The sequence below is a fragment of the Pseudophryne corroboree genome, chromosome 4, assembly GCF_028390025.1.
Source record: "Pseudophryne corroboree isolate aPseCor3 chromosome 4, aPseCor3.hap2, whole genome shotgun sequence".
Lineage (NCBI taxonomy): Eukaryota > Metazoa > Chordata > Amphibia > Anura > Myobatrachidae > Pseudophryne > Pseudophryne corroboree.
Genome location: NC_086447.1, coordinates 442,400,976 through 442,415,011, shown reverse-complemented (window position 1 = coordinate 442,415,011; position 14,036 = coordinate 442,400,976). Strand labels below are relative to the sequence as shown.

Genomic DNA, 14,036 nt, shown 5'->3' with positions numbered 1-14,036 from the left:
TGTTCTCTGGACCTCGCCTTTATCAGGAGATCGTCCAAGTACGGGATAATTAAAACTCCCTTCCTTCGAAGGAGTATCATCATTTCCGCCATTACCTTGGTAAAGACCCTCGGAGCCGTGGAGAGACCGAACGGCAACGTCTGGAATTGGTAATGACAATCTTGTACCACAAACCTGAGGTACTCCTGGTGAGGATGGTAAATGGGGACATGTAGGTAAGCATCCTTGATGTCCAGCGATACCATGTAAACTCCCTCGTCCAGGCTCGCAATAACCGCCCTGAGCGATTCCATCTTGAACTTGAATTTTTTGATATATGTGTTCAAGGATTTCAAATTTAAAATGGGTCTCACCGAACCGTCCGGTTTCGGTACCACAAACATTGTGGAATAGTAACCCCTTCCTTGTTGAAGTAGGGGCACCTTTACTATCACTTGTTGTGAATACAGCTTTTGAATTGCCTGTAACACTGCCTCCCTGCCTGAGGGAGTGGTTGGCAAGGCAGATTTGAGGAAACGGCGGGGGGGAGACGTCTCGAATTCCAGTTTGTACCCCTGAGATACTATTTGAAGGATCCAGGGATCCACCCGTGAGCGAGCGCACTGCTTGCTGAAATGCTTGAGACGGGCCCCCACCGTACCTGGCTCTGCCTGTGGAGCCCCAGCGTCATGCTGTGGACTTAGAGGAAGCGGGGGAGGACTTTTGCTCCTGGGAACTGGCTGTATGCTGCAGCTTTTTCCCTCTACCTCTGCCTCTGGGCAGAAAGGACGCGCCTTTAACCCGCTTGCCCCTATTGGGCCGAAAGGACTGTACCTGATAATACGGTGCTTTCTTTGGTTGTGAGGGAACATGGGGCAAAAATGTAGACTTCCCAGCTGTTGCTGTGGAAACGAGGTCCGAGAGACCATCCCCGAACAATTCCTCACCCTTATAAGGCAGAACTTCCATGTGTCGTTTGGAATCTGCATCACCTGTCCACTGCCGAGTCCATAACCCTCTCCTGGCAGAAATGGACATTGCACTAATTATGGATGCCAGCCGGCAAATATCCCTCTGTGCATCCCTCATGTATAAAAGTGCGTCTTTTATATGCTCTACGTTCAGCAAAATAGTGTCCCTGTCTAGGGTATCTATATTTTCTGACAGGGAATCTGACCACGCAGCAGCAGCGCTGCACATCCAGGCTGAAGCTATAGCCGGTCTCAGTATCACACCTGTGTGTGTATATATAGATTTCAGGATAGCCTCCTGCTTTCTATCAGCAGATTCCTTCAGGGCGGCCGTATCCGGAGACGGTAGTGCCACCTTCTTCGACAAGCGTGTGAGCGCTTTATCCACCCTAGGGGATGTTTCCCAGCGTGACCTATCCTCTGGCGGGAAAGGGTACGCCATTAGTAACCTCTTAGAAATTACCATCTTTTTATCAGGGGAAGCCCACGCTTCTTCACACACTTCATTTAACTCTTCAGATGGAGGAAAAGCTACTGGTAGTTTTTTCTCTCCAAACATTATACCCTTTTTTGTGGTACCGGGGGTAACATGAAAAATGTGTTGCACATTTCTGATTGCCTCAATCATGTAACGTGTGGCCCTACTGGAAGTTACATTAGTCTCTTCGTCGTCGACACTGGAGTCAGTATCCGTGTCGACATCTGTGTCAACCATCTGAGGTAGCGGGCGTTTTAGAGCCCCTGATGGTTTTTGAGACGCCTGGGCAGGCACAGGCTGAGAAGCCGGCTGTCCCATATTAGGTATGTCGTCAAACCTTTTATGTAAGGAGTCGACACTATCACGTAATTCCTTCCACAGCACCATCCACTCAGGTGTCGACCCCGCAGGGGGTGACATCACATTTACAGGCATCTGCTCCGCCTCCACATAAGCCTCCTCATCAAACATGTCGACACAGCCGTACCGACACACCGCAAACACACAGGGAATGCTCTGACAGAGGACAGGACCCCACAAAGCCCTTTGGGGAGACAGAGTGAGAGTATGCCAGCACACACCAGAGCGCTATATAACACTGGGATCCCACTATCAATGAGTGTTTTCCCTATAGCTGCTTTTTTATATATATTACATATATATGTATGTATACTGCGCCTAAATTTAGTGCCCCCCCTCTCTTTTTTACCCTTCTGTAGTTTTCTCAGACTGCAGGGGAGAGCCAGGGAGCTTCCTTCCAGCGGAACTGTGAGGGAAAAATGGCGCCAGTGTGCTGAGGGAGAAGCCCCGCCCCCTTTTCGGCGGACTTTCTCACGCTTTTTCTGTGATACTGGCAGGGGTAATTTTACATCTATATAGCCTCTGGGACTATATATGATGTATATTTTGCCAGCCAAGGTGTTATCTATTGCCCTCAGGGCGCCCCCCCCCCCCCAGCGCCCTGCACCCATCAGTGACCGAAGTGTGAGGTGTACATGAGGAGCAATGGCGCACAGCTGCAGTGCTGTGCGCTACCTTGGTGAAGACTGAAGTCTTCTGCCGCCGATTTTCCGGACCTTCTTCGTGCTTCTGGCTCTGTAAGGGGGACGGCGGCGCGGCTCCGGGAACGAACACCAAGGTCGGGTCCTGCAGTCGATCCCTCTGGAGCTAATGGTGTCCAGTAGCCTAAGAAGCCCAAACTACCACCTGTTAGGTAGGTTCGCTTCTTCTCCCCTTAGTCCCTCGCTGCAGTGAGTCTGTTGCCAGCAGATCTCACTGAAAATAAAAAACCTAAATATACTTTCTTTCTAGGTGCTCAGGAGAGCCCCTAGTGTGCATCCAGCTCGGCCGGGCACAAGAATCTAACTGAGGTCTGGAGGAGGGTCTTAGTGGGAGGAGCCAGTGCACACCAGTAGTCTAAAGCTTTCTTTGTAGTTGTGCCCAGTCTCCTGCGGAGCCGCTAATCCCCATGGTCCTTACGGAGTCCCCAGCATCCACTTAGGACGTTAGAGAAATAGACAGTCATTAGGTCGACACCATATGGTCGACAGTCAAAAGTCCGACAGGGTTAAAAGTCCAACATGGTCAATAGGTTGACACAAAAAATATATATTTTTTGTGTCATTTTGTGTTTTTAAACATTTTTTTCCAAAATTGTTGAAATTCGTTTGCTCGCCACACTTCGGGCCCAGTGGCTCCGTTTCGCTTGTGGCACAAGCTTACTAAAGGTAATAGTTTGTGACATGGATAGTAAATGAAAAAAAAAAAAAAAAAGTTGTACAAGCATGAACCCCCCCCCCCACTTTTGATCCTGTTGACTGTCAGACTTTAGACTGTCGACCATATGGTGTCGACCTAGTGACTGTCTCTTTTAAATGTTTATCAACTGCCTCCCGTTAATTTGCTCATTAATCCTAGTGTGTGCGTGTACAGTACATGGGCAGACTAGATGGGCCAAGCAGTTATTATCTGCTATCAAATTCTATGTTTCTATTCATTTGCGAATCTGTTCTTACTCCAGACCCTTTGCATATTAAAACTAATGTACTGTACATGAAATTTACCAATTCTGGTTGGGACTGTTGTTCCATATTAATCCCATAATTTATGTACATCAATGTCTGGGACATTTGTATTATACCAGTGCTGGTTTATATGCTGTCATAAATCAATGATATATAATATTTCACGATCAGTACCCGGAATTACAAAATTTGTGATGGACAAATACAGTTTTTTTTTGTGAGTTTACCATTATATATTTAAATTTTTTTACATAATTTTTAAGTCGTTCTCTTTTCTTTTAGAACTGTAAAAATACATTTGAATCACTAGAACACTAAGAGATGAACTACTAAAAACGAAATACTTTTTTTTTTTTTAAACACACATAAATCCAGATAATTTTACCTGCACTTAAACTATGCTGTATAACAGTAATAAAAAATGTCTCAAGAGGTTTCCTTTTCCTAAGATATGATAGCAGTAAATCATGGCAGCGTAAGCATGTACTTTATCACTGTAAATTATTCCATTACCACGGACAGCACAGTCACCTAGGATACAAATACTGTAATATATAACTTGTAATAACAAAGTTAAGCTCACCAGGTTCAATAGTAATTAGACAAAGAATGAAAAGCTTTAGCGGTTCAGCAATTTACATTTTCTCTGACTGGCTACTGAATTTATTGCCCCATGACAGTGTAACCTTATGCTAAGTCTAGCAGGGCGGATTTATTCCCAGCCATTTACAGTACTATTAATTGACAATTTCTTGATTCTAGCACAGTAAGCAGCTGGGATACAACTCTGCTCATATTCCATCTGGACGCTTAACAATTAATTATTAGCTGCTGGTTACCAGAACGTTCATTATAAAGCCCAACTCTCAAAACAAATTCAAAAATTTCCAACAAATGTATTCCATAAAAATGTAGATGGCTAATACATAAAGCATGTAACTATTAGCTGATACAACTGCCAGAAACACTACCCCATTCCCCAGCCTTTGCCTTTAATACAAATAGTGCATCACAGGGAGACCAAACATACCTAGCTAGTGTGACAAAAATGTGTTTGTCAACCTTGCACTGAATAGTGATCAGCTTGATTCAATAATAGCAGTACCACACCTCTGAGAATAATAGCACATAACATAAAATATACAGTCACTCTAATTAGTGACATTCACAGGGATCACATGTAAATAGAGAATAGTATATAGTGTCACACTGCAAGTCTAAGATTATCTGTTCCCATACTTGTCTGAAATGCACTCACATTCAAGTAGCTTGATAATAAGCTAATAAGGGTTTTTTCCTTCCATGAGGTTGGTATCCATATCATGTGGTGGACACTTTCCCCAGGTAATGCATGCAGATAAAAAGATACATAAAGTGCAACACTGTATAACTATTTGTATCAATACACTCACAATTAACAAACTTATCTGTAAGTGAATAAGGGTTCCTTTACTTTGTGTAGCTATAATCCAGAACAGTCAAACACTCCCCACAGACAGTGCATGTAAATAACAAAGAGACACAAATACAGTAGTGTAACTCTGTGCACTCATATACACATACTCAGTCGGTCTGTCCCAGATGCACTCACATTTAGTAAACTTGTTTGCAGGTGAGCATTGGTTTCTTTTAATCCATACATGTTTTGGAAGTAATGAAGCATACACAGTGCTTATTTTGTATGTTGTAACTGCACCACTTTAATTCTCCACTTCCACAAGGTCTCGTAAAAATCAGGAAAAAAAAGAGCACTAAGAATGCACTATCCTAGATTTATTAAAACAATAAAAGCATTAACATATAAGCAGTCACAATACGCCAATGTGCTCTGTACCAGAGAATGTGTGTGAGCTGTAAGAACAACCCTGTGCTCTAACTCCTGGGTGGATGCAGGAGGTATCTGGTATGAAGACACCACTCTAATATGCTGGCCAGGTCAACATGTTTTGGAACAAAATCCCTTTTCAAGACAACTGCTATCTATTCAAGAAATACACTTATAAGCGGTGCACCACTGGCATATTTATAAAGGGTGCAGTGTGGCCCACACCGCACCCATTATTTTTAATACTAACCTCTGGAGTCCTACGGCACAGCAGCAGCGCTGCAGAAATGGGAAAATGGTGCAGCACCATTTCCCCGGGGTTTTGAGTATGCTTGGTAAAAAAAAAAAATCACTGGGAATATGCTGCAAATTTTCCCGGAGATCTGCACATGCTCTGTAGACTCTGGGACAGAGATAGGATCCCCTATGACCTTAGTGCCCAGAGCGAAGCGCTGCTGGCTAGAGAGGAGGGGCGCAGACGGAGCCTACACACTCTTTAGAAACGCCCCTGCAGTGCACACAATCAGATGACCCCATTTCCATTAATTAATGAGCCAGTGTGGTATACACTTACTACTCTGGTTGAATGAATTAAAAAAGAGATCCCCATAAAAACTTCAAGGGTACACCTAACAAAAAAATTTAGTGTAATGTTGCCTGCTGCACATACTGAAGTCAATTCCTTACAAGAAGCTCAACCTAATAACAAGCTTTGAAATATCAGGACAGTAGGTACTAGGTACTCATTCCTAATCATAAGCAGATGTAAGTAAGGTGGTCAAAAATAGCCTTATTATTAATAATGCCCATGTTAAATTATAACACAATAATGCACACCTTAAAAATAGCATCAATTGGCATTAAAGATGGTGGCTGCGTATCATGTGTTGTACTTTTAGAAGGGTGGGAGACACTCATTTGTGCTTTATAAAGAATATATACTGCTTCATAGATCAGAGGAATCTGTGCAGCTGAGAATATGGACATAAAGGGGGGAATTCAAATGCTATATCACGCCCAATTTCCTTTCTAAAGTGATCCTCGTTATCGCATAAAAAGCACCCATAGTAATCAGGTTTAGCTGCGTAAAGGGTTGGACACCCTCGCTACTGTAGGGGTAGCGAGCTGAAATGATTATAGCACACCCGTCAGCAGAAACAGAACAGGTGTGAAAGAGGGTGAAAAGAATTGAATACCACCCAAATTGTCATTAATTGCAAACACAAAATACATCCCAGAATTTTTTTTTTTTTGCTAAAGGTACCTAGACAGACCTGGGGCTATATTTACTAAAGGTCAATTTTGTTTGTTTTTGTTCAATGTTAGAACGATGTTAAACAGATTTTAATTGATGTTGGGCTTCCACATTTACTAACATTTAAAAATGAATATAAAATAAATCAACTGCTTGCAAATGTGTGTTTTAACCCTGGAAGCCCAACATCAATTAAAATCTATTTAAAATAGATCTAACATCAAACACAAACAAACACAATTGACCTCTAGGTAAATATACCCCCTGGTTACATCTCATGTTTACAGCCAGATCTGTGTAAAAAGTACAGTATAAAACCTTTTCTCAACATGTATGATGTCCCCCCACCTGTAAAAGGATGTGCATATGAATAGTCCCTACCTCACTCACCACAGGTCATATACTTAGCTCTTGATCCTCCACTCTTATCTGGATGTATTCTTTAGCATTAGTATCTCAGCCTCTGGAAGGTAAAGCCAGCTGTCCAGCAGAGCTCTACCCAATGACTGTAGTGGGACTGGGAGCATTGAGCCAGCAGCCTGGACACCCACAATGGGTGCACACATCTGTCCCTGCAAGCGTACGGGTGGTGTGTGGGCTGGACCACTCAGTGATACTCTGCTCTGTGGTGTTTAAAAGACAGCGTAACTGTCTGTGTCCTGAATTTATTTCTTCACAAGGTGTCACTAGATTTAAACTCCTGGCAAAGTAATCTTTAGTAGCAGCGGAGAGGTGGGGAGCACCCCAGAAGCCATCACAGATTCGTTTTTTGTTAAGTTGGTCGTGATCTGCCGCCAAATACACCGCAAGCTACCAGTAGATTGAAATCTAACTTTTGGCCAGGTCTGCATTATTGCATTTAATAATGTAAGGATCCTTTATATTTAAAGGATAATTAGATTTTGTTTGTTAAAATGTGCACTAGTCAGTATTAACTCTTGCTGAGTATAGTGCAAGGGATTATTATCCCCACATAACTACATGAGAATACAAAAATGATTTATATCTCCGTAAAATTCTGTGAACATCAGATTGGCAGAACAGATAATCAGGCCATGGATTTATGTACCTCACTACAACCAAGTTTAATGGATTGATACATATGGTTATAATGTAGCACTACTGTTTATTTACCTTTTTATCTTTACATGTATTACCTGAGGGAAGTGTCAGATTGATTTTGAGAGCAACCACATGGAATAAAGGAACCTTTATTCACTTAATATCAAGCTAATTGAGTGTGAGCACAATCCAGACAAGTTTGGGAATGAATAATCGTATATTTGCAGTGTTCCACTATATACTATTCTCTATTTTTACATGTGATCCCTACGAATGCTACAACAGAGAACACTCTGATCAGAGTGACCACGTGCTAAATGCATGAGATCTAAATGTGCTGTCTTTTGGTTCTGTATATATTGGTGAAAGAATGCATAAAAGCACCACAAAATTATGTAGTCAGTAATAGGGATGCTTATCAATAACTATCAATGCTCGATGGCTTTGAACCATCAGGAGGATACCATGGATAGTTCAACCATCGATTGCACAGACCATCACCGCAGTCCAACATCGGATGCCAGCAGTCAATGCTAACTATAGGCAAACATACATTGATGGCAACTGTAGTTACCATAGGTGTCAGAACATTGGTGGTTAATGGCCATTCCATGTTATCCATGGCTGTCATGCCGTTCCTAACTGCAATATGAATTATATAATGGAAAGGTTGGGAATAGGTTTGAGCAGACAGAGTTGGGGATATGTTCAAAATGAATGCACCCATCAGTCATGGGCCACACTAGTAATAAACTCTTTAGTCTACTAAAATATCCAAAACAGCAGTCATATTGTGTATGCCCACTATGTTGACATTAATAATGCCGACTACAGATAAATACAACATTAACAAATAGCATTCCACATTGTTTATATAATTTTAGAACTAAATATGAGCATTTGACTCTTAAAATGATACAAAAGTGTTTTTTTGTGTATTATATGTATGGTTTTGGGGTGTTTTAGTAGAAAAAAAAAGTGTAACTTATTACCAATTTTGGTTACACATACTGTATCCTGGTGCGCAAAACACATATCTACCTAACCAAATAAGTACCAATCAGAGACACACTTACACCCCGAGTACCTATTAAAATCATCTACGGGTAGTATACACCCCAGTACAAAAAAGCACACATTCTTTATGTTTAATAACTCCAGGAAGTGTTCTTAATTCAGTTAGGAAAGAATATACAATGCTTTATAGATGTTACAAATTATAGCAATTTATTCACTTAATGTTCCGGAATGCAAACACTGTATTCCATGATGTACAGTAGTTATTTGTCTTTTGTAATGTATACTGCAAGTTTCAATTTTACTCATTTATAGGTATTCAATTGTTTGAAGTCATTTGGGTGTCTGTTTTCTCCTAATAGGAAAAAAACAGAGACACAACCGACTTTTCAAACAATTGAATATCCCCCCATAGTCTTTTTGTCAGTAACAAGAAGTGAAACAAGGATCACAGTCTGGCTCAGTGATGCGTCTTTAATCCTCATTAAATTGAAAATCTGCAAACTAGTTAGGTAATAAGCAAAAGCTGATGTGAAGCTAAACATTTTAACATCCCTGCAGCACAGAAAAGCTCATCACAAAGAAAATAAATGAATATGGCACAGCTGTGAATATGTCTAGAACAGACACATTTCAAAATTGAGCATTGGTGTGAGAAAGGCATTTACAGTAGGGCTTAATTCAGATTTAGGAATAATGATGGATGAACTGCGCTCATAAAGGGACCAAGGGATAGAACTATGGCGCTACTGTACCTGAAGGTGTCCAACATTCTGTGGATATAGGGTATGGGGATTGACACAGCACAGCACAAGATATATAAGGAAAAGGATGATGAGTGGTGATGAAGAGGTATATAGATGTGTCCTCTTACATCTTTGACCGTGCGCTAAAAGTCGCATTACAAATAATGCGTGAGTGCCATGCGACTTGGTAGCGCTGTCTTACACGCAAAGGTAATAGGATACACAAGCCGTTCTGTTGATTAAAATTATATACAGCTTGCCTATATTCTGTGTGAGACTAGGACTGTATTTGCATACAAAATGCTAGGCTACAGTGTTTTATTTAGGCATGCTGCATATCAATTTAATCAGCAGAAGCTGCTTGTAAGTCCGATTATGTTACTTTGCGTCTAAGACACATTTGAGGAAAAATTTGCAAAAAAAGATGCTCGGTGCTACAGAGTCCCGCCACGGCATGGCGCAACTTCAAGGGCTTTATAGCGTGACTATAGTAACGAAGTAAGAGGACACATCTGTATGGATGATTCTAAAATATGTAATGCAACTCAAACAATGCAATATAGTGTAAAGATATATATATATATATATATATAAAAATAAAATTATTATTATTACATTTTATTATAAGGCGCCACAAGTGTTTCGCAGCGCCGTACAGAGTACAGGGAGACAAAACTTAGTATTACAGTAAATAAATAACAAAAATAGAGTACAGGTAACAAAGAGCACCACAGTTCTCAATACATAATACAGCTAAGATGTAAGTAGTGAGGGAGTGATCATCGTACTACAAGGGGCTGGTGGCCATAGATGGTGATGAGCCTTTACCAGCAGGAGAAAAAGCGGGTAAAGATGGTCGCTGAGTAGGTGAGAGCTGCGAGTGAAATGTGTTGAGAAGAGGGCTTAGATAACAAGAGGAAAGAGGGCCCTGCTCTGAAGAGCTAACAATCTAGAGCGAAGAGTCGACAGACAAATGACATGAGGTGCAAGCAAGCGTGAGGTAGCCGGATGGCAGTATGTAAGCAAAGCTGAGATGTTCAAGGCATGAGGCAAGGGGATGGAGGAGCGGCTCAGGACTAGGTTATGCATCGGAAGGGCATGCTTTGATGAATAGGTGGGTTTTTAGTGCCCGTTTGAAGCTCTGCAAGGTTGGGGAGAGTCTAATGGAGCGGGGGAGTGCGTTCCACTGAATGTGGTGCAGCACGGGCATAGTCTTGAACTTGAGCATGGGAAGCAGTGACCAGGGCGGTGGAGAGGCGACGGTCATTGGTCGACCGTAGGGGGCGGGAGGGAGTATGAAGGGAGAGGAGGTTGGAGATGTAGGGAGCAGTGGAATTAGAGATGGCCTTGTATGTGAGGGTTAGGAGTTTGAAGACGATTCTGTAGGGGAATGGGAGCAAGTGTAGATTTTGTTGAAGGGGAGTGGCAGATGTGGAGCGGCGGGAGAGGAAGATTAGCCTAGCTGCGGAGTTCAGGACAGATTGGAGGGGAGCAAGATGGGAGCAAGCGAGGACAGTGAGGAGAACATTGCAGTAGTCAAGTCGTGAGATGACCAGTGAGTGGATGATTAGTTTAGTTGCACTCTGGGAGAGAAATGGCCTGATATGAGCAATGTTGTGTAGCTGGAACCAACAGGATTGTGCCAGAGCTTGGATGTGGGGTGCAAAGGAGAGGAAGGAGTCAAGAGTGATGCCCAAGCAGCGGAGTTGGGGAATGGGGTAGATGGTGGCGTTGTCAACAGTGATAGAGATACTGGTAGGGTGTGTTGCTCTGGATGGGGGAAAGATGATGAGTTCAGTTTTGTCCATGTTGAGCTTCAGAGAGCGCTCAGTTATCCAGGAGGAGATTGCGGAGAGGCAGCTGGAAACCTGAGAGAGGACAGAGGGGGACAGATCAAGAGAGGAGAGGTAGAATTGTGTGTCATCAGCATAGAGGTGGTATTGAAGGCCAAAGGAGTTAATAAGCGCACCCAGGGAAGAGGTGTACAGGAAGAACAGAAGGGGGCCAAGGACAGAACCCTGAGGTACACCAACAGGAAGGATGGAAGGGTGTGAGGTGGTGCCAGAGGCAGACACAGGCAAGGAGTGGTTAGTAAGGTAAGAATAAAACCAGTCAAGGACAGAGCTAGAGAGGCCAGCGTTTTGGAGTGTGCGGAGGAGGAGAGGATGATCCATGGTGTCAAAGGCAGCAGAGAGGTCCAGAAGGATGAGCAGAGAGAAGTGGCACCTGGATTTGGCTGAAAGCAGGTCATTGGTGACTTTCACCAGGGCAGTCTCAGTGGAGTGGAATGGGCAAAAGCCAGATTGTAGTGGATCAAGGATGGAGTTCTCAGAGAGGTAGTTTGTGAGATGGCTGTAGACAAGTCGTTCAAATAGTTTGGAGGCGAAAGGGAGAAGAGAGATGGGGCGGTAGTTAGTGGGTGATGAATGGTCAAGGTTGGGTTTTTTGAGAATAGGTAAGACCAGAGCATGTTTGAATGGTGAGGGGAAGATGCCGATAGAAACGACAGGTTAAAGAGGTGAGCAAGGTGGGAGCAGGCAGTGGGGGAGAGGGAGCGGAGAAGACAGGAGGGAAGGGGGTCCAGGGGTCAGGTGGAGGGGGAAGGAGAGGTTAAGATGTGGGAGTGGACTTCCTTGTCTGAAGTGGGACGGAAGGAGGACAGGGTGGGATAGATGGAGGGGAGGGATGATGGGGGCAGGGGGGTAGCAGAGGGGTGACGGGGGAGATGTCGTGTCGGATATCCTCAATTTTGGAGATGAAGAAGGAGGCAAAGTCAGTGGCAGTGAGGGAGGATGGGAGGGGGGCGTAGGAGAGTGTTGAAAGATTCAAAGAGACGGCGTGGACAGGAGGACTGAGAAGAGATGAGTACTTGGAAAAAGGATTGCTTGGCGAGGGAAAGAGCAGAGCTGTAGGAGTAGAGAATAAACTTGAAATGGAGGAAGTCCGGCAGAGAATGAGATTTCCTTCAGGAGCGTTCTGCGGAGCATGAGCATTTTTGTAAGAAACGTGTTAGTTTGGTGTGCCTGGGTTGGGGTTTGGAGCGGCGGAAGGGGACAGAGTAGAGGGGGGCCATATATATATATATATATATATATATATATGTGTATATATAACTTAGAATCAGGGGAGTCACAACACTCTCTGTATAGAGGAGTCCCTCAGGATTACCCTTAGCTGTGTATACACTACTAAATGGTATACTCCCACTTGGGGATATATTCAATGACGGTCAGATCTTTTGTTTGATTTTGTATCCAGAAATATATATTTTTTTATTTAAGTAACCTGCGGTATGTCAGTACATACGTTTGGGAACACTTACATTATATTATTGGCTGATACAGATGTGTCCTCATCTTTGCTGCAGTCACTCTTGGAACGCTTTGTCCCGTGAGACTCTGCTGACGTCAGGCATCTTTTTTGCCAAAAATGTCTTCGTTGTAACATGATGCACCAGAAGACAGTGCTGATCCAAATCATCACAACCATGCGTGCTTTTTTAACATCTCATTCAAAAACCGTGATTATACCAGACTGGGCTGCCCTTTGCTGGTGTAACAGGCCAAACCATGAAAACAACCCAAAACATTTTTTTTTTATTACAACAAACTTTACAGTTGTCAGCATGCATTCGTCAGGAAGAGTTCTCCTGGCATACAGTATGTAAACCCATCCATCAGAGTGCCAGATCATAAAGCGTGATTCATCACTCACACAGCACTTTTCCACTGCACCAATGGAGACATTTTTTACACCACTCTAGACGACATTAGATATTGTGCTTGGTGCTCTGATTCTTGTATGCTGCTGCTCAAGCGTGGAAACCCAATCTGTAAGGCTCCTGATGACCTGACATTGCCTACTGGAACTCAGTAGCGAGTGTTGCAATCGGGTAGATTTTTTTTTTTTAAACTACATTTCATCACTCCGCAATCCAGTTCTGTGAACATGTATTGCCTACTGCTTTGTGGCTGAGCTGCTGTTGCTCCTAGATATTTTAAGCACTCACTGCTAAATGAGCAACTGTAGAAGTGCAGAAAGGTTATTAAATGGCTTGTTGGAAAGGTGGCATCCTTTGGTTGATTGTATGCATCTGTGGGTGCAGCGGAAATAGTAAATACACTAAATAGAAATTGTATCCACATACTTTTGTCCATGTACAGGTTGAGTATCCCATATCCAAATATTCCGAAATACAGAATTTTTTGAGTCAGACTGAGATAGTGAAACCTTTGTTTTCTGATGGCTCAATGTACACAAACTTTGTTTAATACAAAAGATTATTAAAAATATTGTATTAAATGACCTTCAGGCTTTATGTATAAGGTGTATATGAAATGAATTGTGTATATGTACACAAACTTTGTTTAATGCACAAAGTTATTAAAAATATTGTCTAGAATTACCCTCAGGCTATGTGTATAAGGTGTATATGAATCATAAATGCATAAACATCATAAGTATGATGGATAAATCTGTTCATTCGATAAACCCTTAACTCTAAATAAGACTCGGAGACTTAGATTTGGCAGAAATTGTTAGCTGAGTTATACATTAACATAACTAAAAATTTCTGAATGAAGATTAACTAGTGGTGGCCAAGAAAGAACGGCTAACTTCAACCCCAAACCCATGCGACTGTACCAAACTCAAAAACTCAGCCTAAAACAACAAACGGT

The 14,036-nt window shown here is 42.6% G+C and overlaps 1 protein-coding gene across 1 annotated transcript in view; it reads right to left on the bottom strand.

Annotated features, from left to right (window-relative positions):
* RNGTT (RNA guanylyltransferase and 5'-phosphatase) overlaps positions 1–14,036 on the bottom strand; it is a 945,165-nt gene that overhangs the window by 23,459 nt on the left and 907,670 nt on the right. The window lies entirely within an intron of this gene.